The 22548-nt window shown below is 41.6% G+C and overlaps 1 long non-coding RNA gene across 1 annotated transcript; it reads right to left on the reverse strand.

Moving 5' to 3' along the window:
* Positions 1-5167: 5167 nt before the first annotated feature.
* Positions 5168-22287, reverse strand: LOC116600836. Its single transcript, XR_004289832.1, has 3 exons — positions 22245-22287; positions 5987-5991; positions 5168-5238 (listed from the first exon to the last, which is right to left on the reverse strand). It is a non-coding gene; the product is annotated as an uncharacterized LOC116600836 (long non-coding RNA).
* Positions 22288-22548: the final 261 nt, after the last annotated feature.

Raw genomic sequence — 22548 nt, forward strand, 5'->3', positions numbered from 1 at the left:
AATTATATCCAGTAGGGAATTAATATCCAAAATATGCAAAGAACTCAATAGCAAAAAATCTGATTGAAAAAAGGGCAGAGGATCTATATAGACATTTCCAAAGAAGACCTACAGATGGCCAACTGGCACATGAAAAAATGTTTGACGTCACTAATGATCAGGGAAATCAAAACCATGAGATACAACCTCATACCTGTTAAAATGGCTAGTATTAGAAAGGCAAGAAATAACAAATGTTGGAGAGGATGCAAAGAAAAGGGAACCCTCGTGCACTGTTGGGACTGCAAACTGGTGCAGTCACTGTGGAAAACAATATGGAGGTTCCTCAAAAAGTTAAAAGAACTACTGTATGACTCAGCTATTCTCCATCTGGGTATCTGATGAAACAAAAACACTAATTGAAAAAGGTACATGCACCGCCTGTGTTCTTTGCAGTGTTCTATATAGTAGCCAAGATATGAGGACAACTGAAATGTCCATCAGTGGATGAATAGATAAAGAAGATGTGGAATATATATATGTGTGTGTGTGAATATCATTCAGCCTTAAAAAAGAATGAGATCTTGCCATTTGTGACAACATTGACGGACCTTGAGGGTATTACCCTAAGTGAGATAAGTCAGAGAGACAAATACAAGATTTCACTTACATGTGGAATCTCAAAAGCAAACGGACTAACATAAAATTCATAAACATGGAGAATGGATTAGTGGTTAGCAGGGGAGAAGGAGTTTGGGGGTAGGGAAAATGGGTGAAGGGTGTCAACTGTATAGTGATGGGTGGTAACTAGAGTTACTGTGGTGATCACTAGTTTCTACAAACACTGAATTATTGTATAACTGAGACACAAAATGTAATATTTTACCTCAATAAAGAGAAAAGGAAATGCTTTCTTTTATCTGCTGTTTGTTATCCAGTGGTACATTTCTATGGGAGAGGCAGGATGAAGTCTTCATTGGTTTCCTTATCAGCTTTCAGAATAACTAATTTACTCCCTGTCCTCTTCTGAAGGTGACCAATATGCTTTCTTACCATTACTGTTGTATTTTGGGGTATCATAGATTTAAACATTTGCTTTGTTGCACTCCTTTGCAGTTATAGGCGCACCTTGTTTTGTTGCACTTTGCTTTATTGTGCTTCATGATGCTGCCTTTTTTTTCTTTCTTTTTTTTTTTTTTTTTTAAACAAATTGAAGGTTTTGGCAGCCTTGTGTCAAGCAACTCATGGCACCATTTTTTCCAAAAGCATTTGTTCATTTCATGTCTCTGTCACATTATGGTAATTATTGGAATATTTTGAGCTTTTTTACTATTACTGTATTTCTTGGTATCTACGGTCACTGATCTTTGATGTTGCTATTGGAATTATCTGGGAGAGTTACAAACCATGCCTGTGTTAAGACTGTGAACTTAATAAATGTATGTGTTCTGGCTGCTCTTCTGACTGGTTCTTCCCCAGTCTGTCTTCAGGCTTCCTGTTCCCCGACACACAACAATACTAAGTTTAGGCCAATTAGTAACCCGCAATGACCACAAAGTGTTTAAGTGAAAGGAAGAGTTACACGTCTCTGACTCTGATTTAAAAGCTAGAAATGATTAAGCTGACAGAGGAAGGCATGACAAATCTGAGCTAGGTGGAAAGTTAGGCCTCTTGTACCACACAGCCAAATTGTGAACGCAAAGGAAAGTTCTTGAAGGAAATTAAAAGTGCTGCCCCAGTGAAAACATGAATGTTAAGAGTGAAACAGCTTTATTGCTGACATGGCCAAGTATGAGTGGTCTCAACAGAAGATTAAACCAGCCACAATACTCCCTTAAGCCAAAGCCTAATCTAGAACAAGATCCTGACTCTTCAATTCTGTGAGGAAGCTGCAGAAGGAAAAATCTGAAGCCAGCAGAGGTGGGTTAATAGATTTAAGGGAAGCAGCCGTCTCCATAACATCAAAGTGCAAAGGAAAACCCCCTGTGCTGGTATAGAAGCTGCAGCAAGAGATCCAGAAGGTCCAACTAAGATAACTAGTGAAGGTGGCTGCGCTAAGTAACAGATTTTCATTGCAGATGAAAACAGCCCTCTGTTGAAAGAAAATGCCATCTAGGACTTTGATAGTTAACAGAAAAGGAATCAGTGCCCGGCTTCCAAGCTTTGAAAGACAGGGTGTTAGGGGCTAATGCAGCTGGTGACTTAAAAGTTGAAGCCAATGCTTGTTTACTGTTTGAATAATCCATAAGAATTAATGTTAAATCTACTGTGTGCTCTGTAAATGGAATAAGAAAGCCCGGATGACATCACCTCTGTAACCTGGTTTACTGAATATTTTAAGCCCATTGTTGAGACCTAGTGCTCCGAAAAAAAGATTTCTTTCAAAATATTACAGCTCATTGACAGCGCACCTGGTCATCCAAGAGCTCTGATAGAGATAACAAGATGAATGTTTCATGCCTGCTGACACAACATCCATTTTGTAGCCATGGGTAGTGAAGTATTTTTGACTTTCAGGTCTTATTTAGGAAATACACTTTGTAAAGCTCTAGGTGTCATAGCTAGTGATTTCTCTGAGGGATCAGGGCCAAGTGACTGAAAACCTTCAGGAAGGGATTCCCCATTCTAGATACCATTAAGAATATTTGGGATTCATGGGAAGAGGTCAGAATATCGACATTAACAGGTATTTGGAAGAAGTTGATTCCAGCACACACGGATGGCTTGAAGGAGATCAAGATCTTAGTGAGGGAAGTAACTGCTGATGTGGTAGAAATAGCAGGACTAGATGGAGCCTGAAGATGGTCAGAGCTGCTGCAGTCTCATGATAAAACTAGCAGATGAGGGGTCACTTCTCATGGGTGAGCAAAGGAAGTGGTTTCTTGAGATGGAATCTTCTGGTGCAGATGCTGTAAATTGTCTAAATGACGACAAAGGACTGAGAATATCATATAAACTTAGAGTTTATTGTTGATAAAGCAGCAGCAGGGTTTGAGAGCACTGACTCCAATTTTTTTTTTTTTTTTTTTTTTTTTTTTTTACTGACTCCAATTTTGAAAGAAGTTCTACTGTAGGTAAAATGCTATCAAACAGCATCATAAGCTACGGAGAAATCATTTGTGGAGGTAAAAGTCAACCAGTGTGGCAGAGTTCATTGTTGTCTTATTTTAAGGGTTACCAGTCACCCTAGACTTCAGTGACACCACCCTGATAAGTCGGCCATCAACATCAAAGCAGGAACCCCATGCTTAGCACTTCTCAGCAATAAGGTGTTTTTTGTTTATTTTTTAGAGCGGGAGCAGTGTGGGGGAGGGGCAAAGGAAAAAGGTGGAAAGAGAATCCTAAGCAGACTCCTTGCCCAGCCTGGAGCCCGACGTGGGGCTAGGTCTCACAACCCTGAGATCGTGACCTGAGCTGAAATCAAGAGCTGGACTTGATTCACTCAAGTTAAGTTTTGAGTTTCACCACCTGTGACCACCTTCCCTGCCACCCAGGCACCCTACAATTAGGTTATTTCTTACTTAAGGTATGTACATTTTTTTAGACATAATGTTATTGCAGTTAATAAACTACAGTAAAATGTAAACATTTTGTATATGCACTGGGAAACAAAAAAATTCATTTGTCTCACCTTATTGTGATATTTGATTTCAGTGCTCTGGGATTGACAGTATCCACAGGATCTCCAAGGTATGTCTTTATCTGTATTGAAATTGGAATTGTCTTTGTCTTTGTTACTGGAAGCTTCTTCAGCCTGATTCCTAAGTCCTTTTTTTTTTTCTCCCTTTAATGTGGTAAAGTACACATAACATTTATCATCTTAACCACTTTAAGTATACAGTTAGGTGTAACACCTAAGTACATTCATAATGTGCTAAGTACACATAACAAATTTATCATCTTAACCACTTTAAGTATATAGTTAGGTGTTACTAAGTACATTCATAATGTGCTATCATTAGCACCTGTATCTCCAGAACTCTTTTTCACCTTCTAAAACTGGAACTCTGTACTCATTAACTGAGTTAATGTACTTATGTAATTCCGTACTCATTAACTCATTGCTAACTCTCCATTCTCCCTTTCCCCAGCCCTGGGCAACCACCATTCTACTTTCTGTCTCTGTGAGTTTGACTGTTTGAAGTATCTCAAACAAGTGGCATCATACAGTGTTTATCTTTTAGTGCATGACTTATTTCACTTTAGCATAATATCTTTAAATTCATTCATGTTGCATATGTCAGAATTTCCTTTTTAAGAATAATAGTCCAGGGGCGCCAGGATGGCTCAGTGGGTTAAAGCCTCTGCCTTCGGCTCGGGTCATGATCTCAGGGTCCTGGGATCGAGCCCCACATCGGGCTCTTTGCTCTGCGGGGAGCCCGCTTCCTCCTCTCTCTCTGCCTGCCTCTCTGCCTACTTGTGGTCTCTCTCTGTCAAATAAATAAATAAAATCTTTAAAAAAAAAAAAGAAGAAGAAGAATAGTCCATTGTATGTATATACCACATTTTCCTTTTTTTTTTAACCCCACATTTTCTTTATCCATCCCTCCATTAATGGACATTTAGGTTTCCATATTTTAGCTACTGTGAATAATGACACTATAAACAACAACTCAATTTAAAAATGTACAAGGGACTTAAATAGACATTTCTCCAAATAAGGCATACAGATGGCCAATATGCACATGAAAAGGTGCTGAATCACTAATTGCTAGGGAAATACAGATCAAACTGCAGTGAGATGCCACCTCACACCCAGCAGGATGACTACTATCAAAAAACAGAAAACGAACAGCAATGAGGATGTGGAGAAATTGGAAACCTTGTGCACTATTAGTGGGAAAACACGATGGCACAGCTACAGTGGAAAAACAGTATGGCAGTTCCTCAAAAGAAAGAAGTAAAAATAATCACTCATCATTAAGGAAATGCAAATCAAAACTGCAGTGAGACACAACCTCACACCTGTCAGAAGGACTATAATCAAAAAGATGAGATATAGCAAGTGTTGGCGAGGGTGTAGAGAAAAGGGAAGCATCATGCACTGCTGGTAGGAATGCAAGTTGGTACAGTCACTGTGGAAAACAGTGTGGAGAATTTTCAAAAAACTAAAAATAGAACCACCACATGATCCAGCAGTTCCACTACTGGGCATCTATCCAAAGGATACTAAAACTAATTGGAAAAGATACTTGCACCCCCATTATCATTGTAGCATTATTTGCAATATCCAAGATCTGGAAGCAACCGAAGTGACCACTGATAGATGAACCGATAAAGAAGATGTGGTTTATATCTAATGGAATGCTACTCAGCCATGATAGAGAACGAGAACTTGCTATTTGTGGCAGTGTGGATGGATCTAGAGGTGTTATGCTAAGTGAAATAAGACATAGAAAGACATACCATATAATTTTTGCTTATATGTGGAACCTTAAATGAATAAAAAAGCAGAAATAGACTCATAAATACAGAGTACAAACGAGTACTTGTCAGAGGGAAAGGACACGGGGTATGTGCAAAATAGGCGAAGGAGTGTGGGAGATACGGACTTCAGCTTCTGGGATGAATACATCCTGGGGATGAAGGGTACAGCATAGGGACTCTAGTCAATGGTATTGTAATACCGTTGAACCCTTGTGAGCATAGCCTAAAGTATAGACTTGTTGAGTCACTAATGCCATACACCCGAAACCAATGTAACATTGTGTATCAACTATACTTCAATTTAAGAAAATAAAAAACAGAATTACCATATGATCCAGCAATTCCACTTCTGGGTAAATGCCTAAAACAACGGATGAAAAAGCAGGGCCTCAGATTGAAAACTGAGTTTTAATCTTTTGGAGTAGAGGGTTTACCTAAGACCTACACATGGAGCATTTTGCCTCGGTTCTCAGGTATAAAAACAAGACAGCACAAGCACAGGGACAAGAAAGTAAATAGAGGACCTCTAGGGAGTGGAGTTGTCTGTTATGGTTGGTGGATAGGGGTCGAGAAAGAGAACCCAGTCTGTAACCCGGGGAGTGGCCGATTGGGCAGTATCCTGAGAGCCAGATGGAGGTGTGGGCATCCCAGCCTAATTGTGATTTAGGAAGGAGATCTGTGTTTGGAAACAGACAGCAGTGGGGTGTGATCAACTTACGTTTACCTCAGGGAAGGTGGTCACAGGTGGTGAAACTCAGAGACACAGGTAACTGGGCCCATGTGGAGGAGCAAAGCAAGGGGCGAACACAGAGAACAAGCCCTCACCGGTAAAGGTGGCGACTATCACCAGGCGGCTGGAGAATAGCTTTCAGTCCAGAAATTCTGTGATCCCTTTCCTTATCTTAAATTCCATTATAGGATGGAATGTCTCTAAATACCTAAGCTTAGCTAGGTTTTTAGAAAGAGCAGTTTGATAAAGGAAAAAAATGTTACAGATAAATTTAGTCTATTTCTGGCAACCTGTTGACTAGAAACGTAATGGTCTGCCTGAATTTTCAGGACCTCATGGTGTCCTGTATGGTAAGCCACACTTCTTCTGGGGCACCTGGCTCACTGAACAGAGCACGTGACTCTTGATCTCCAAGTCCTGAGTTTATGTTGGGCTCCCCGCCGAGGGGAGGAGGCGCCCGGGCCAGCCGGAGGCCTCTCCTTGGGGCTGAGCGGGATGGCGAGTGTCGCGAACCCGGAACGCACCCACAGAAGACACCGGGCTCGGGAGGTCTGTCGAAGCAGGATCTCGCTTTATTGAGCAGGGCAGCGGCTTATATGGGGTGAGGGAAGGGAAGTGAGGTCAGCAAAGTGGGGGCCAATGGGGATGTGCCGTGTCGGCGGGAGTTGGGAGAGACACGCCCTGCAGGGGGTGGAGACTCGCGGGAAACGAAACTGATGGGAAACCGAAACTGCCACTTTGGCGCCTTTGTGGTCGGCCATGTGGGTTCCCGATCCGGAAGAGAAGACCACCCGGCGCCATCTTAGCCTCTTGGGGCCCAACAAGTTTAAGCCCCATGCGGGGAGCAGAAACTACTTTAAAAACAATAACCACCACTTCCCTTTGAGTGACCAGAGAAAGTATGAGCAAGGAGCGTGAAGACTCCTTCCAGCTTGTTTCCTTATCTACACGGTCAGGTTGATCATTGTCAGTCCGTCCTTTGCAGAGCTGCTGTGAGGACTCTGAGAACCTCGGGCCAGACAATGGCGGTAATAATCCTGAGCCTTGAGGTCAGCAATTGTCAATAGCAATTTTTCTCCCTATGTTTACGATCAGGAATAGGGTAAAACAAATTTCAAGGACTTTAAGGTCTACATTAAACAATTTGTAATATTTTAGTCATTTTTAGAAGTAATCATATCGCTATGTAATCCCTAACTAAAAAGGAACTATCTTGAGTCCAACATCAGAGATGCTGCAGTCTTAGTCAGCAGATCCACCTGTTTCCTACAACGAAAACACCTTTCTCCCTGGGCTGCTGCTTGTGCGCAGGCAGCTGAGGTCCAAGAGGCAAATCCGACAAAGTGACTTGAATTTGCTTCTGAATTGAGAAGAATGCCTGACAACTGAGTTCAATGAAAAGTTCCATCTGCAGACTGAAGCAGAGACCATTTACATAGCTGAGCCAGTCCCGTTGTCTTCAAATGAAATGTAGAATTCAGAGTTTGAAGTTAGTTTGATTAGAAAAAACTAGAGGGGCAGCTGGCTGGCTCAGTCAGTAGAGTGTGCAACTCTTGATCTTGGGGCTGTAAGCTTGAGTCTCACTTTGGGTATAGAGGTTACTTTAAAATATTTAAAAAAAGAAAGAAAAAGCTAGAAAATACAGAATTCCTTGGGAAATGGATTTCTAGCAGGGCTGCAAGCAGTCTCCAGCTTCCCTTCCCAAAAGCAGCACCAAAGCTAAAACCTTGGCCTGCAAAAGTCCAGATCGCAGGGCATGGAGTGACGGCTCTGCGGATCAGCAACACACACCAAAACTTGAAACGGACACTGAGTTAGAACTGAGTAACTGGCTGGCTCCAGGGACCGAGTGTGCGTTTCTAGGTTTGTTGGGGCTTATTGAAAGTATGTGTTAAGGGGCACCTGGGTGACTCAGATGGTTAAGCATCTGCCTTTGGCTCAGGTCATGATCTCCAGATTCTGGGATTGAGCCCTATGTTGGGCTCCCAGCTCAGCCGGGATCTGCTTCTCCCACTCCCTCCGCCTCTCCCAGTTCTTGTGTTTTCTCTGTCTCCAACTCAAATGAATAAATAAAATCTTTAAAAAAAAAAAATCTAAGGGGTGCCTGGGTGGCTCAGTGGGTTAAAGCCTCTGCCTTTGGCTCAGGTCGTGATCCAGGATCCTGGGATCGAGCCCCGCATCGGGCTCTCTGCTCAGCAGGGAGCCTGCCTCCCTTTCTCTCTCTGCCTGCTGCTCTGCCTGCTTGTGATCTCTGTCTGTCAATAAATAAATAAAATTTAAAAACAACAACAACAACAAAAAAGTATGTGTGAAGTTTTGAGTTCTCCACATTATATCAAAATCACTGCTGATGCCCAGGGGTCTAGATGTCGATTCTAAGTAGTCCATACTCATTCACTTCAACCCCAAGAGGTTGTGTGGACTTGAAGTTGAACTGTCTGTGTCTTGGTTTTGTGTCACCCAGTCCGTTGAAATGAGAGCAAGAGAAAGGCTACCAGTTGTGCTGGAGTGAGTTGGGGCCATTCAGGCTGCAGTTCTGCCCTCACTGTGTGGCCTCTCATCTTTAAATGAGGTCATTAATGCCTCCCTTAGCCTGCAGATTTGTCACTAACAAGCAACGGACGTAAACCCCTGATAGGGCGCCAGCCTCCTGGATGGCGTCAGGGAAGTCGCTGGCGTGGCAGGCAGAATCTACCCTGCTTAGGTCTTTGACCTTGGGCATCAATTTCTTCTATAAAATGTCTGAGTTGGTCAGTCAGGAAATATTTCACTGCTAGGAATCTGATGAAAGATAATGTAAGCCCTCTAGGCAAAAGTGTACAAAAGCACATATTTTTTTAAATATTAGAGAACTCAGTCCCACTCTAATTCTAGTTAAAAAGCCCAGAGGAAGATAGCTTCTAAGAATCATGTGCAATAGGGGCGCCCGGGTGGCTCAGTGGGTTAAAGCCTCTGCCTTCGGCTCAGGTCATGATCTCAGGGTCCTGGGATTGAGGCCCGCATCAGGCTCTCTGCTCAGTGGCGAGTCGGCTTCCCATCCTCTCTATCTGCCTACCTCTCTGCCTACTTGTGATCTCTGTCTGTCAAATGAATAAAGTCTTTAAAAAAAAAAAATTATGTACAGTATTGTTTGCCACAAATTGGGCTTATCATGAAACACTCTTTTCTCCGCTGTGGAATCTCTCCTGGTCATCAATGCTTTCCTATTGCTATTTTTTTTTTTTTTACTACATATCTTTAATATGTTACTTAGCATTTAGAGCAAAAAACTTGACATCTGGGTTGTTGACCATCCCCTAACTTCCAGATTGAAAAGAGTAAAAGGCAAGAGCAGTTTACTACCGGTTCCAGGGCCCATGAATACAGGAAATAGGGCAGCCAGTTTAAAAGTTTTTTTTTCCACCAAGCTTACCAAAAACATGTACATGTTCACCATTTTTACAAAGCCCCCCCATTTAGGAAAATGACTTTGTAAGAGAAAAGAAAGTTCCCAGAACTGTTCATGGAAAGTCTCAGTTACATATATAAATAAGAATCAATGTTTACGCTTACATCTTTTAACATGGAAAAGTTATATGGTTTATTTAACAAGGTTATGTGGTTAGTATATATAAAGAGTTTTTGGTTAAAGTCAGTGGCAGTATATGTACAATCAAATGTCTGCGAGGAACATGTGGCTCATTCCCTGGCCCTTGCCAAATGGCAGTTATCTGTGGGCAGGAAAAGAGGAATCCCATACCCTCAATTTCTCTATTTCATGGAAAAGTTTATGAAAATGTGACTTGAGTCCGTGAGGGAATGAGTCATTTGTCTTCAAAAAGAAAGGTCATATGGAAGTAATTCTGCAAATATTTAGCTGTGTGTAAATGCACTGAAGTTACTTCAACTAGAACTTAAGCTCAAACCCCACTGTCACCCTTGAATATTTTACAGGACTCAGAACAGCCCTCCGTGCACATCTGTCCAGTTTCCCAGCATTCCAAGAGAGGAAATGGAGCATGTTTCCTGGCTTTAAATGTGAGAGTTGGCCAGACACTGTCTTGTCAGCCCTGAGTGATCAAGAGGAATTCAGAATATTTATGCACGTCCTGAGTTTAGAGCAGGAAACGTTATCAGTCGCTACAGAGTTGAAGGATACCCCACCCTTCATATACCCAGGACATTCCTAAAGCAGCTTAGCCTGATGGAAAACCTTTGAAGTCAAACCTAAGCTTGGATACCAACAAGTGTATACCTCCAGTCGGGATTTTCAGCGTGAACAAGGCCAAAACAGGAAGGAAAAGGTTTATTTGTAGCAAACAATAAAGGAAGAAGAGAACATTGGAAAAGAAAAGTATCATATTTAATACCTTTAGAGATAAACATTGCATGCACAAAACAACAGGATGCTACTTAAAAAAATTTTTTTCCAGAGAATTAGAATCTGGTCTTATAAAAAACACGAAACAGCAGAAATGAGAAACAATGAAAGACACTGAGAGATAACATTGAAGAAATTCCCTTAAGCAGAATAAACAGAAAGAGATGGAAAAACAGGAGACAAAGTTAAAGTAGGGGAGGCCCAGCCTAGAAGGCCCATTTTCCAAAAACAGAGGTGGATCCAGAAAGAGAGAGTTTTGAAAGGGAGATGTTATGGATTTGTGTCTCTCCTCCCTAATTCCTATGACATCCTAAACCCCGAGATACTTGGGAAGTGATAAGGTCGTGAGGGTGCCCTTGTAAAGGGACCCCAGAGAGCTCTCTCAAGATCTTTCTGCCATGTGAGAACACAGTGAGGAAGCAGCACTGTGAAACCAGAAACAGGGCCCTCCCTAGCTGCCCAGTCTGCTGGTGCCTTGATCATGGACTTCAGGCTTTCAAAACTGTGAAAATTGAGCCAACCAGTTTATGGTATTTTGTTATAGCAGCTTGAGTTAAGATGGGTGGAGAACAAAATAAGAAATTCCAAAGCATTCCCAGAAAGGAGGAGTATGCCACTGAGTACCCAGTCCAACAGATGAAAATAAACCCTTACAGACGCGCATCATTGTGAAATTTTACAATACAGAACCAAGAAGTTCTTATAAATTTCCAGGGTGTGGCAGGAGAAGCAGAGAACATTTCTTAGAAAGGAGCAAAAATCAGAATAGCACTAGATTGCTCAACACTGAATGTTAAAAGACAAAGGGGTGATGCCTTCAAAAGTGTAAGGGAAAAATAATTTCCCAGCCTAGGATTCTAGAGTCAGCCAAAGTCCCAGTTAAGTGAGGGGACAATATTTAGACTTGAAACATTTTTCAAGATTTACTTGTCTCAGGTCTCAGATTTACTTCCCACGAATGTGTTACAAGAACCTCTTGAATGATGATGTTCTCCCCCTGAGTGGGGTAACCAAGAAAGGAAGGAGGGATTCTCCAAAAGGTGGTGAAGAGATGCTAAATCAAGACAAGAGCTAGCAGCTGACTTGGAGCATGACCAGTCCAGACCAGAGCAGTTCAAGAGACTCTGGGAACAAAGTCTTCTAGAAGATGAAGCTGATAGTCTCTGGGCTGAGCATCCTGAGAGGAAAAGAGACTGACATACCTGAGGGAGGGGTTTCTCGAAGAGCCAAAGGGCAGAATAATCTCCGTGGGGCCACGTGGTGCTGTGAGGTTCTGACTGGTACTTCCCTAATGACAATGCCAATATGATTATGTAGGGAGAATAAAAGAACAGGATGTGTGTGAGAGACCGGTGTGTTTGGTGGGGAGAGAAGACAAAAGACAATTGAGTCTTCCAAGTGCAGAAATCAAAAGATGATGGCAAAAGGTAAAATAAATAAATAAAGCAAGGGGTAACAATATAACAGACTATAGATGAATAGTAGTGTTTTGTCAAGGTCACATTTCCCAAATGTAATCAGTGTGTTCTGGATAAGTGCCACGATGTCTGCAACTAACTCAAATAGCAGAGAGAGAGGAATGCAAATGGGAATCTAGGTGAGGGTATATGGGTATTCATTATACTGGTCATATAACCTTTCTGAAGGTGTGTAATGGCATTATTTGGAAGCAGATGACCATGCTTATCAATTAAAAGTTTTTAAATGGCTGCCCATGAGACTGGGAGATGAGCATATTGGAGGGTGGGAAGGGGGAAGCATTGTGCTTCATAAGTAGCTTTTTTTTTTCATAGCTAGCTTTGAATGGTGCTTGCACTCTTGAACTCAGACATAGACACTTTTTATTAAAAGCTAAATTTTAAAAAGTTAATACAACTTAGGGGAAATTTAAAATTAGCAAAACCAAAGCTTTAAAAAAAAGCTTTTTTACATACACTGTATGGGAAATATAATAGAAAAAATATTATCTGCCATGACAAAAAGAAACACAAAATAGTTAGGGACAACCTTAATATGAACTATGCTAGATTTATATGGAGTTTGGCCCTCTACTGAGTGACATAAAGGAATACTTGAATAGAGAGATGCATCTTTTTCCTGGTAGGATGAATCAAAATCGTAGACGTGTCAGTTGTCCCCAAAGTAAACTCAATGCAATCTCAAGTCCCAATAAAATAATTTTATGGCTTGTTTGGGAGAATGCTATAAAAACATGTGAAAAAAATGGATAAGGACTTACTCAACCAGATCTTAAAGCTATAGAAAATAACTGAAATAAGCACTGTGAACAAAAGGTCAACAGAAGCAGTCTTAAAAATCAGTCCAAGTAGATGACAAATAGCTCGGGACAAAGACGTGTGTACTTGGGTGAGTGGAGAATTGGATCCATCAAGCAAACTGGTCAGCTGTTATGTAAGGCCCCACCCTATCTAGAAAAGGATCTATATAATGAGCTTCTACCTCCTCATCTTACACGCACATATATCCCAGCTGCGCCAAAGGTTTAAAGTGAGAAATAAAACTATAAAATCTATTAAGTAAAATTGAGTGAACCTTGGGATCTAGCCAGTTGCCTTGCCTTGCCAGAGCCACAAGCATCATCCTTGACTTTTAGCCTGTCCTTCACCTCACCACTTTCATTTAATTCTGTTTGTTGCTTCTGTATCTTGAGTATCTGTACAATGTATGGTCACTCTGTCTCCACCACTGTGTAGGCCTCTCACCTGTCTTCCCTGCATCAGTGCATCAGGACCCCAACTCCTGTCCTTACTTCCAGCATAGTCTGAATCCAATCCCTTCTTCATGGAGTAATAGTTCTAAAACTCAGGTACAGTCTTTTTAGTCCTGTGTTTAATGCCCTTCCATGGCTCCTCACTGCTTGTAGAACCAAGTCCAGTGCCTCCTCTTGGATTACAAGGCCCTCTGTGATCATCTCTGCCACTGTCTCTGCATCCTTTTTGAAAATAGGGAAATTCTCAGTTTTTAGAATTCGCCAGCCTGTTCTCTCAGACCTTCACACACATGGTTCCACCCAGAACATTTTCCTGTCCTCCTCACACCTTCTCTTCTTCCCATCTGCCGGAGTTGGTGGACTCCTCAAATGAAAGCATTTTGTTTAATTGAGCATCTCTCTACAGGAAGTACATTTTCTGAGTACAGAGATTATGTCTGTCTTGTTCATCTGTGGATCTTCCAGAATGTAGCAGTGTACGTAGGATATAACGGGCACTCAATAAGTGGTATTTGGTGAATGAATTAAACTGTACTTGTATAAATTAGTTCTTTTTTATGATTAAAAAAAACAATAGCCCAAATACACATGGTACAAAATGGATGTTAACGTCCAACAGCAACCTTTATCAATTGACATTAGTAAAGTCACGGACTGTGTCTGAATTAGTGCTGTGTGGGCTAGTTTCCAAAATTACAAGTTCCTACTCCAGGCCAGTATCCCCGACTTCTAGGTATATTCAACAATGCCAGTTTTTCAGAATCTGACCTAGTGAGGCTTGGGGCTGGAATTAGTGTCCCCAAATAAGCAGAAATCCCACCTGTTATCTTGCTTCACTTGTAGATTCTTCATTTGAACTTGCTTCCGACTCATCCTGCATACTGTCCTCGGCTTTCTATGGTGGAAATAGACTCTAAAAAGAGAAATTTTTGAAAATACCTTCTTATTACATACCAGTTAATCTCCTCAAGGTTGTGTGGTAGATAAAAATCTGGCCCTAACCAGGACAAATGGTTGGGGGTTAGGGTTGAGTGACCTGTCAGCTGGATGAACACCTCCGGAGAACAAGGACATCCCCCGTGGGTGCCCAGGAAGGGCCAGCAGAGCTGCCCACGATTGCAGGTGTCCTTTGTCTCAGCTCTATGATTAATCAAGAGTTCTTTCAATTCCAGATGGTCTAGTTATTGGGTTGTTTCAACTAGATATAAATAAGAAATCTTTTTGATTCAATACACTTTAAAGAATCGTGGGGCAGCAAAGCTAACAATGAATAGGAAGGAAATATCTTAAGTCCCTTAACATTCTTGCTCCGCTTCTGGCAAAATGTTAGAACCTCCATGAATAGCTGTTTCTGCTTCTCTTCTTTTCTTCTGGATGGTTTTTGTCTCAAATTTTGTCAGCAAAATAAAGGTTAAGAAGAGAGGGGTACCTGGATGGCACACTCAGTTAAGCGTCCAACTCTTGGTTTCGGCTCAGGTCATGATTTCAGGGTTGTTGAGAGGAGCTCCGCTTTGGGTTCTGTGTTCAATGCAGAGTTGCTTGAGACTCTCTCCCTCTCCCTCTGCTCCTCCTCTCTCTCTCAAATAAATAAATCTTTTTATTTATTTTTAAGATTTTGTTTATTTGAGACAAAGAGCATGAGCAGAGGGAGAGGGAGAAGCAGACTTCCATCTGAGCAAGGAGGCTCTCATGAGTCTCAGTCCCAGGACCCTGGGCTCATAACCTGAGCCAAAAGCAGATGCTTAACCAACAGAGCCACCCAGGTGCCCCTAGTCCAGCTGTCTTGAAGGATTGGAAGGAGGTTTCTTGCAGAAAGGTTTCAAATGGATTTAGAATTTATTTTTTTTTTTAAGATTTTATTTATTTATTTGACAGACAGAGATCACAAGTAAGCAGAGAGGCAGGCAGAGAGAAAGAAAGAGGAGGAAGCGGGCTCCCCACTGAGCAGAGAGCCTGACGCGGGGCTCGATCCCAGGACCCTGAGATCACGACCTGAGCCGAAGGCAGAGGCTTAATCCACTGAGCCACCCAGGTGCCCCTGGATTTAGAATTTAAATCTAACCTCAAACAAGGGGGAAGGTAGACTGCCCAGGCCAACGGGACCATGTTGATCTGGTCCCAGAAGCGGCAGCCACAATCACCTGTGAGAGAAGCAGCAGCCACAGTCACCTGTGAGAGATTACCTGTGACAGGAGGCTCATTTGCTCCTCAGCCCTCCGGAGAAGGGGAGCTTGCTCTTCCTGGCACAGAACATCTGTATCAAGGGAGAACACCTTCTCTCTAGTCATATTCATGGCTTCGTCCTTTAATAGTAGAAAGTTCATTTAGGATCTTGGAGACAGATATAAGAGTTATGATGGACTAAACTAAATAAAAGGCAATAACTACGACATTTGGAGCCATTTTCCCTGACTCCAAAAACCTCATTATAAACAATAGTACAGAGGATAAATTGGGAGAGAAAAATGGATGATCATAGTTTTGTATTTTGTAAAAGAGTTGTCTCCCGTTTCCCATGACAAGATAGGTATTAATTCTCACCAACCTGGAGGGGTACTCTGGATCATACTTTACACTTTTCTCTTCTGAAATATTAGAGCCAGCCTTTTATTTGCATTCAGAAACCCTAACCAAGCTCCCTGGTGGTCTAGTGGCTAGGATTCAGAAACCCTAACCACCCTGAACAAATACCGATTTCCCCTGAAATGATCTTTAGGAGTGGTTCTACTGCAGGTCTTTGGTGGACTAGAAATGCTTAGCAGTTCCTTGTCATGCTGAGTTCTTTTCTTTTTTTCCCCTTAAATACAGGAAATCCACTAGACTTAACTTTTCCCCTTCACCGGCTAACATAAAAGATTTTAAAAAATCACTGTCTTGGGGCGCCTGGGTGGCTCAGTGGATTAAGCCGCCGCCTTCGGCTCAGGTCATGATCTCAGTGTCCTGGGATCAAGCCCCGCATCGGGCTCTTTGCTCAGCGGGAGCCTGCTTCTCTCTCTCTCTCTGCCTGACTCTCCGCCTACTTGTGATTTCTCTCTCTGTCAAATAAATAAATAAAATCTTTAAAAAAAAAAAAAAAAAAAATCACTGTCTTCCGAGGGAGGAGTCAAGATGGCGGAGAAGCAGCAGGCTGAGACTGCTTCAGCTAGCCGGAGATCAGCTAGATAGCTTATCTAAAGATTGCAAACACCTGAAAATCCATCGGCAGATCGAAGAGAAGAAGAACAGCAATTCTGGAAACAGAAAAACAACCACTTTCTGAAAGGTAGGACCGGCGGAGAAGTGAATCCAAAGCGACGGGAAGATAGACCCCGGGGGGAGGGGCCGGCTCCCAGCAAGCTGCGGAGCAACGGCGCACAAAATCAGGACTTTTAAAAGTCTGTTCCGCTGAGGGACATCGCTCCAGAGGCTAAACCGGGGCGAAGCCCATGCGGGGTCAGCGTGGCCTCAGGTCCCGCAGGGTCACAGAAGGATCAGGGGTGTCTGAGTGTCGCAGACCTTGCGGGTATTGGAACGGGAAAGCCGGCTACAGAGACAGAGCCGACAGTAAGCTCACAGCTCGGTGTGACCTTGAACTGGTCGCAGGCTCGGTGAGCTCGGAGCGCGGCCGGAGGTCAGGCAGATGGGAGTAACTGGGCGCTGTTTTCTGAGGGCGCACTGAGGAGTGGGGCCCCGGCTCTCGGCTCCTCCGGGCCGGAGACCAGGAGGCCGCCATTTGTATTCCCGTCCTCCGGAACTCTACGGAAAGTGCTCAGGGAACAAAAGCTCCTGAAAGGAAACCCGAGCGGATTACTCACCCCGGCCCCGGGTAAGGGCGGTGTAATTCCGCCTGGGGCAAAGACACTTGAGAATCACTACAACAGGCCCCTCCCCCAGAAGATCAACAAGAAATCCAGCCGAGACCAAGTTCACCTACCAAGGAGTGCGGTTTCAATACCAAGGAGAGCAGCAGAATTCCAGAGGAGGAGAAAGCCAAGCACGGAACTCATGGCTTTTTCCCTGTGATTTTTTTTTAGTCTTGCAGTTAATTTAATTTTTTTCTTTTTCATTTTTTGTTTCTTTTTTCCTCGCCTTCGGGTAAAATTTTTTTTTTTTAACTGTTACCTTTTTCTTTTTTAACGATTTTTTACTAGTTTATCTAATATATATATTTTTTCTTTTTTACATTTTTCTTAGGTGTTTTCCTTTTTTTTTAAAATTCTTTTCTTTTCTTTTTTTTTTTTCTTTTTTCTTTCTTCCTTTTTGAACCTCTTTTTATCCCCTTTCTCCCCCCTCACGATTTTGGATCTCTTCTAATTTGGTTAAAGCATTTTTTCCTGGGGTTGTTGCCACCCTTTTAGTATTTTACTTGCCCCTTCATATACTCTTACCTGGACAAAATGACAAGACGGAAAAATTCAACACAAAAAAAAGAACAAGAGGCAGTACGGAAGGCTAGGGACCTAATCAATACAGACATTGGTAATATGTCAGATCTAGAGTTCAGAATGACAATTCTCAAGGTTCTAGCCGGGCTCGAAAAAGGCATGGAAGATATTAGAGAAACCCTCTCGAGAGATATAAAAGCCCTTTCTGGAGAAATAAAAGAACTAAAATCTAACCAAGTTGAAATCAAAAAAGCTATTAATGAGGTGCAATCAAAAATGGAGGCTCTCACTGCTAGGATAAATGAGGCAGAAGAAAGAATTAGTGATATAGAAGACCAAATGACAGAGAATAAAGAAGCTGAGCAAAAGAGGGACAAACAGCTACTGGACCACGAGGGGAGAATTCGAGAGATAAGTGACACCATAAGACGAAACAACATTAGAATAATTGGGATTCCAGAAGAAGAAGAAAGAGAGAGGGGAGCAGAAGGTATACTGGAGAGAATTATTGGGGAGAATTTCCCCAATATGGCAAAGGGAACGAGCATCAAGTTTCAGGAGGTTCAGAGAACGCCCCTCAAAATCAATAAGAATAGGCCCACACCCCGTCACCTAATAGTAAAATTTACAAGTCTCAGAGACAAAGAGAAAATCCTGAAAGCAGCCCGGGAAAAGAAGTCTGTAACATACAATGGTAAAAATATTAGATTGGCAGCTGACTTATCCACAGAGACCTGGCAGGCCAGAAAGAGCTGGCATGATATTTTCAGAGCACTAAACGAGAAAAACATGCAGCCAAGAATACTATATCCAGCTAGGCTATCATTGAAAATAGAAGGAGAGATTAAAAGCTTCCAGGACAAACAAAAACTGAAAGAATTTGCAAATACCAAACCAGCTCTACAGGAAATATTGAAAGGGGTCCTCTAAGCAAAGAGAGAGCCTACAAGTGGTAGATCAGAAAGGAACAGAGACCATATACAGTAACAGTCACCTTACAGGCAATACAATGGCACTAAATTCATATCTCTCAATAGTTACCCTGAATGTTAATGGGCTAAATGCCCCTGTCAAAAGACACAGGCTATCAGAATGGATAAAAAAACAAAACCCATCTATATGTTGCCTCCAATAAACTCATTTTAAGCCCGAAGACACCTCCAGATTTAAAGTGAGGGGGTGGAAAAGAATTTACCATGCTAATGGACATCAGAAGAAAGCAGGAGTGGCAATCCTTATATCAGATCAATTAGATTTTAAGCCAAAGACTATAATAAGAGATGAGGAAGGACACTATATCATACTCAAAGGGTCTGTCCAACAAGAAGATTTAACAATTTTAAATATCTATGCCCCCAACATGGGAGCAGCCAACTATATAAACCAATTAATAACAAAATCAAAGAAACACATCAACAATAATACAATAATAGTAGGGGACTTTAACACTCCCCTCACAGAAATGGACAGATCATCCAAGCAAAAGATCAGCAAGGAAATAAAGGCCTTAAACGACACACTGGACCAGATGGACATCACAGATATATTCAGAATATTTCATCCCAAAGCAACAGAATACACATTCTTCTCTAGTGCACATGGAACATTCTCCAGAATAGATCACATCCTTGGTCCTAAATCAGGACTCAACCGGTATCAAAAGATTGGGATCATTCCCTGCATATTTTCAGACCACAATGCTCTAAAGCTAGAACTCAACCACAAAAGGAAGTTTGGAAAGAACCCAAATACATGGAGACTAAACAGCATCCTTCTAAAGAATGAATGGGTCAACCGGGAAATTAAAGAAGAATTGAAAAAAATCATGGAAACAAATGATAATGAAAATACAACGGTTCAAAATCTGTGGGACACAACAAAGGCAGTCCTGAGAGGAAAATATATAGCGGTACAAGCCTTTCTCAAGAAACAAGAAAGGTCTCAGGTACACAACCTAACCCTACACCTAAAGGAGCTGGAGAAAGAACAAGAAAGAAACCCTAAGCCCAGCAGGAGGAGAGAAATCATAAAGATCAGAGCAGAAATCAATGAAATAGAAACCAAAAAAACAATAGAACAAATCAACGAAACTAGGAGCTGGTTCTTTGAAAGAATTAATAAAATTGATAAACCCCTGGCCCGACTTATCAAAAAGAAAAGAGAAAGGACCCAAATAAATAAAATCATGAATGAAAGAGGAGAGATCACAACTAACACCAAAGAAATACAAACTATTATAAGAACATACTATGAGCAACTCTACGCCAATAAATTTGACAATCTGGAAGAAATGGATGCATTCCTAGAAACATATAAACTACCACAACTGAACCAGGAAGAAATAGAAAGCCTGAACAGACCCATAACCAGTAAGGAGATTGAAACAGTCATTAAAAATCTCCAAACAAACAAAAGCCCAGGGCCAGATGGCTTCCCGGGGGAATTCTACCAAACATTTAAAGAAGAACTAATTCCTATTCTCCTGAAACTGTTCCAAAAAATAGAAATGGAAGGAAAACTTCCAAACTCATTTTATGAGGCCAGCATCACCTTGATCCCAAAACCAGACAAGGATCCCACCAAAAAAGAGAGCTATAGACCGATATCCTTGATGAACACATATGCGAAAATACTCAACAAAATACTAGCCGATAGGATTCAACAGTACATTAAAAAGATTATTCACCACGACCAAGTGGGATTTATTCCAGGGCTGCAAGGTTGGTTCAACATCCGCAAATCAGTCAATGTGATACAACACATCAATAAAAGAAAGAACAAGAACCATATGATACTCTCAATAGATGCTGAAAAAGCATTTGACAAAGTACAGCATCCCTTCCTGATCAAAACTCTTCAAAGTGTAGGGATAGAGGGCACATACCTCAATATCATCAAAGCCATCTATGAAAAACCCACCGCAAATATCATTCTCAATGGAGAAAAACTGAAAGCTTTTCCGCTAAGGTCAGGAACACGGCAGGGATGTCCATTATCACCACTGCTATTCAACATAGTACTAGAGGTCCTAGCCTCAGCAATCAGACAACAAAAGGAAGTTAAAGGCATCCAAATCGGCAAAGAAGAAGTCAAATTATCACTCTTCGCAGATGATATGATACTATATGTGGAAAACCCAAAAGACTCCACTCCAAAACTGCTAGAACTTATACAGGAATTCAGTAAAGTGTCAGGATATAAAATCAATGCACAGAAATCAGTTGCATTTCTCTACACCAACAGCAAGACAGAAGAAAGAGAAATTAAGGAGTCAATCCCATTTACAATTGCACCCAAAACCATAAGATACCTAGGAATAAACCTAACCAAAGAGACACAGAATCTATACTCAGAAAACTATAAAGTACTCATGAAAGAAACTGAGGAAGACACAAAGAAATGGAAAAATGTTCCATGCTCCTGGATTGGAAGAATAAATATTGTGAAAATGTCTATGCTACCTAAAGCAATCTACATATTTAATGCAATTCCTATCAAAGTACCATCCATCTTTTTCAAAGAAATGGAACAAATAATGCTAAAATTTATATGGAACCAGAAAAGACCTCGAATAGCCAAAGGGATATTGAAAAAGAAAGCCAACGTTGGTGGCATCACAATTCCGGACTTCAAGCTCTATTACAAAGCTGTCGTCATCAAGACAGCATGGTACTGGCACAAAAACAGACACATAGATCAATGGAACAGAATAGAGAGCCCAGAAATAGACCCTCAACTCTATGGTCAACTAATCTTCGACAAAGCAGGAAAGAATGTCCAATGGAAAAAAGACAGCCTCTTCAATAAATGGTGCTGGGAAAATTGGACAGCCACATGCAGAAAAATGAAATTGGACCATTTCCTTACACCACACACAAAAATAGACTCAAAATGGATGAAGGACCTCAATGTGCGAAAGGAATCCATCAAAATCCTTGAGGAGAACACAGGCAGCAACCTCTTTGACCTCTGCCGCAGCAACATCTTCCTAGGAACAACGCAAAAGGCAAGGGAAGCAAGGGCAAAAATGAACTATTGGGATTTCATCAAGATCAAAAGCTTTTGCACAGCAAAGGAAACAGTTAACAAAATCAAAAGACAACTGACAGAATGGGAGAAGATATTTGCCAACGACATATCAGATAAAGGACTAGTGTCCAGAATCTATAAAGAACTTAGCAAACTCAACACCCAAAGAACAAATAATCCAATCAAGAAATGGTTAGAGGACATGAACAGACATTTCTGCAAAGAAAACATCCAGATGGCCAACAAACACATGAAAAAATGCTCCATATCACTTGGCATCAGGGAAATACAAATCAAAACCACAATGAGATATCACCTCACACCAGTCAGAATGGCTAAAATCAACAAGTCAGGAAATGACAGATGCTGGCAAGGATGCGGAGAAAGGGGAACCCTCCTACACTGTTGGTGGGAATGCAAGCTGGTGCAGCCACTCTGGAAAACAGCATGGAGGTTCCTCAAAATGTTGAAAATAGAACTGCCCTATGACCCAGCAATTGCACTATTGGGTATTTACCCTAAGGATACAAACGTAGTGATCCAAAGGGGCACATGCACCCGAATGTTTATAGCAGCAATGTCCACAATAGCCAAACTATGGAAAGAACCTAGATGTCCATCAACAGATGAATGGATCAAGAAGATGTGGTATATATACACAATGGAATACTATGCAGCCATCAAAAGAAATGAAATCTTGCCATTTGCGACAACATGGATGGAACTAGAGCGTATCATGCTTAGCGAAATAAGTCAAGCAGAGAAAGACAACTATCATATGATCTCCCTGATATGAGGAAGTGGTGATGCAACATGGGGGCTTAAGTGGGTAGGAGAAGAATCAATGAAACAAGATGGGATTGGGAGGGAGACAAACCATAAGTGACTTTTAATCTCACAAAACAAACTGAGGGTTGCTGGGGGGAGG

The sequence above is a fragment of the Mustela erminea genome, chromosome 1, assembly GCF_009829155.1.
Source record: "Mustela erminea isolate mMusErm1 chromosome 1, mMusErm1.Pri, whole genome shotgun sequence".
NCBI classification, from domain to species: domain Eukaryota; kingdom Metazoa; phylum Chordata; class Mammalia; order Carnivora; family Mustelidae; genus Mustela; species Mustela erminea.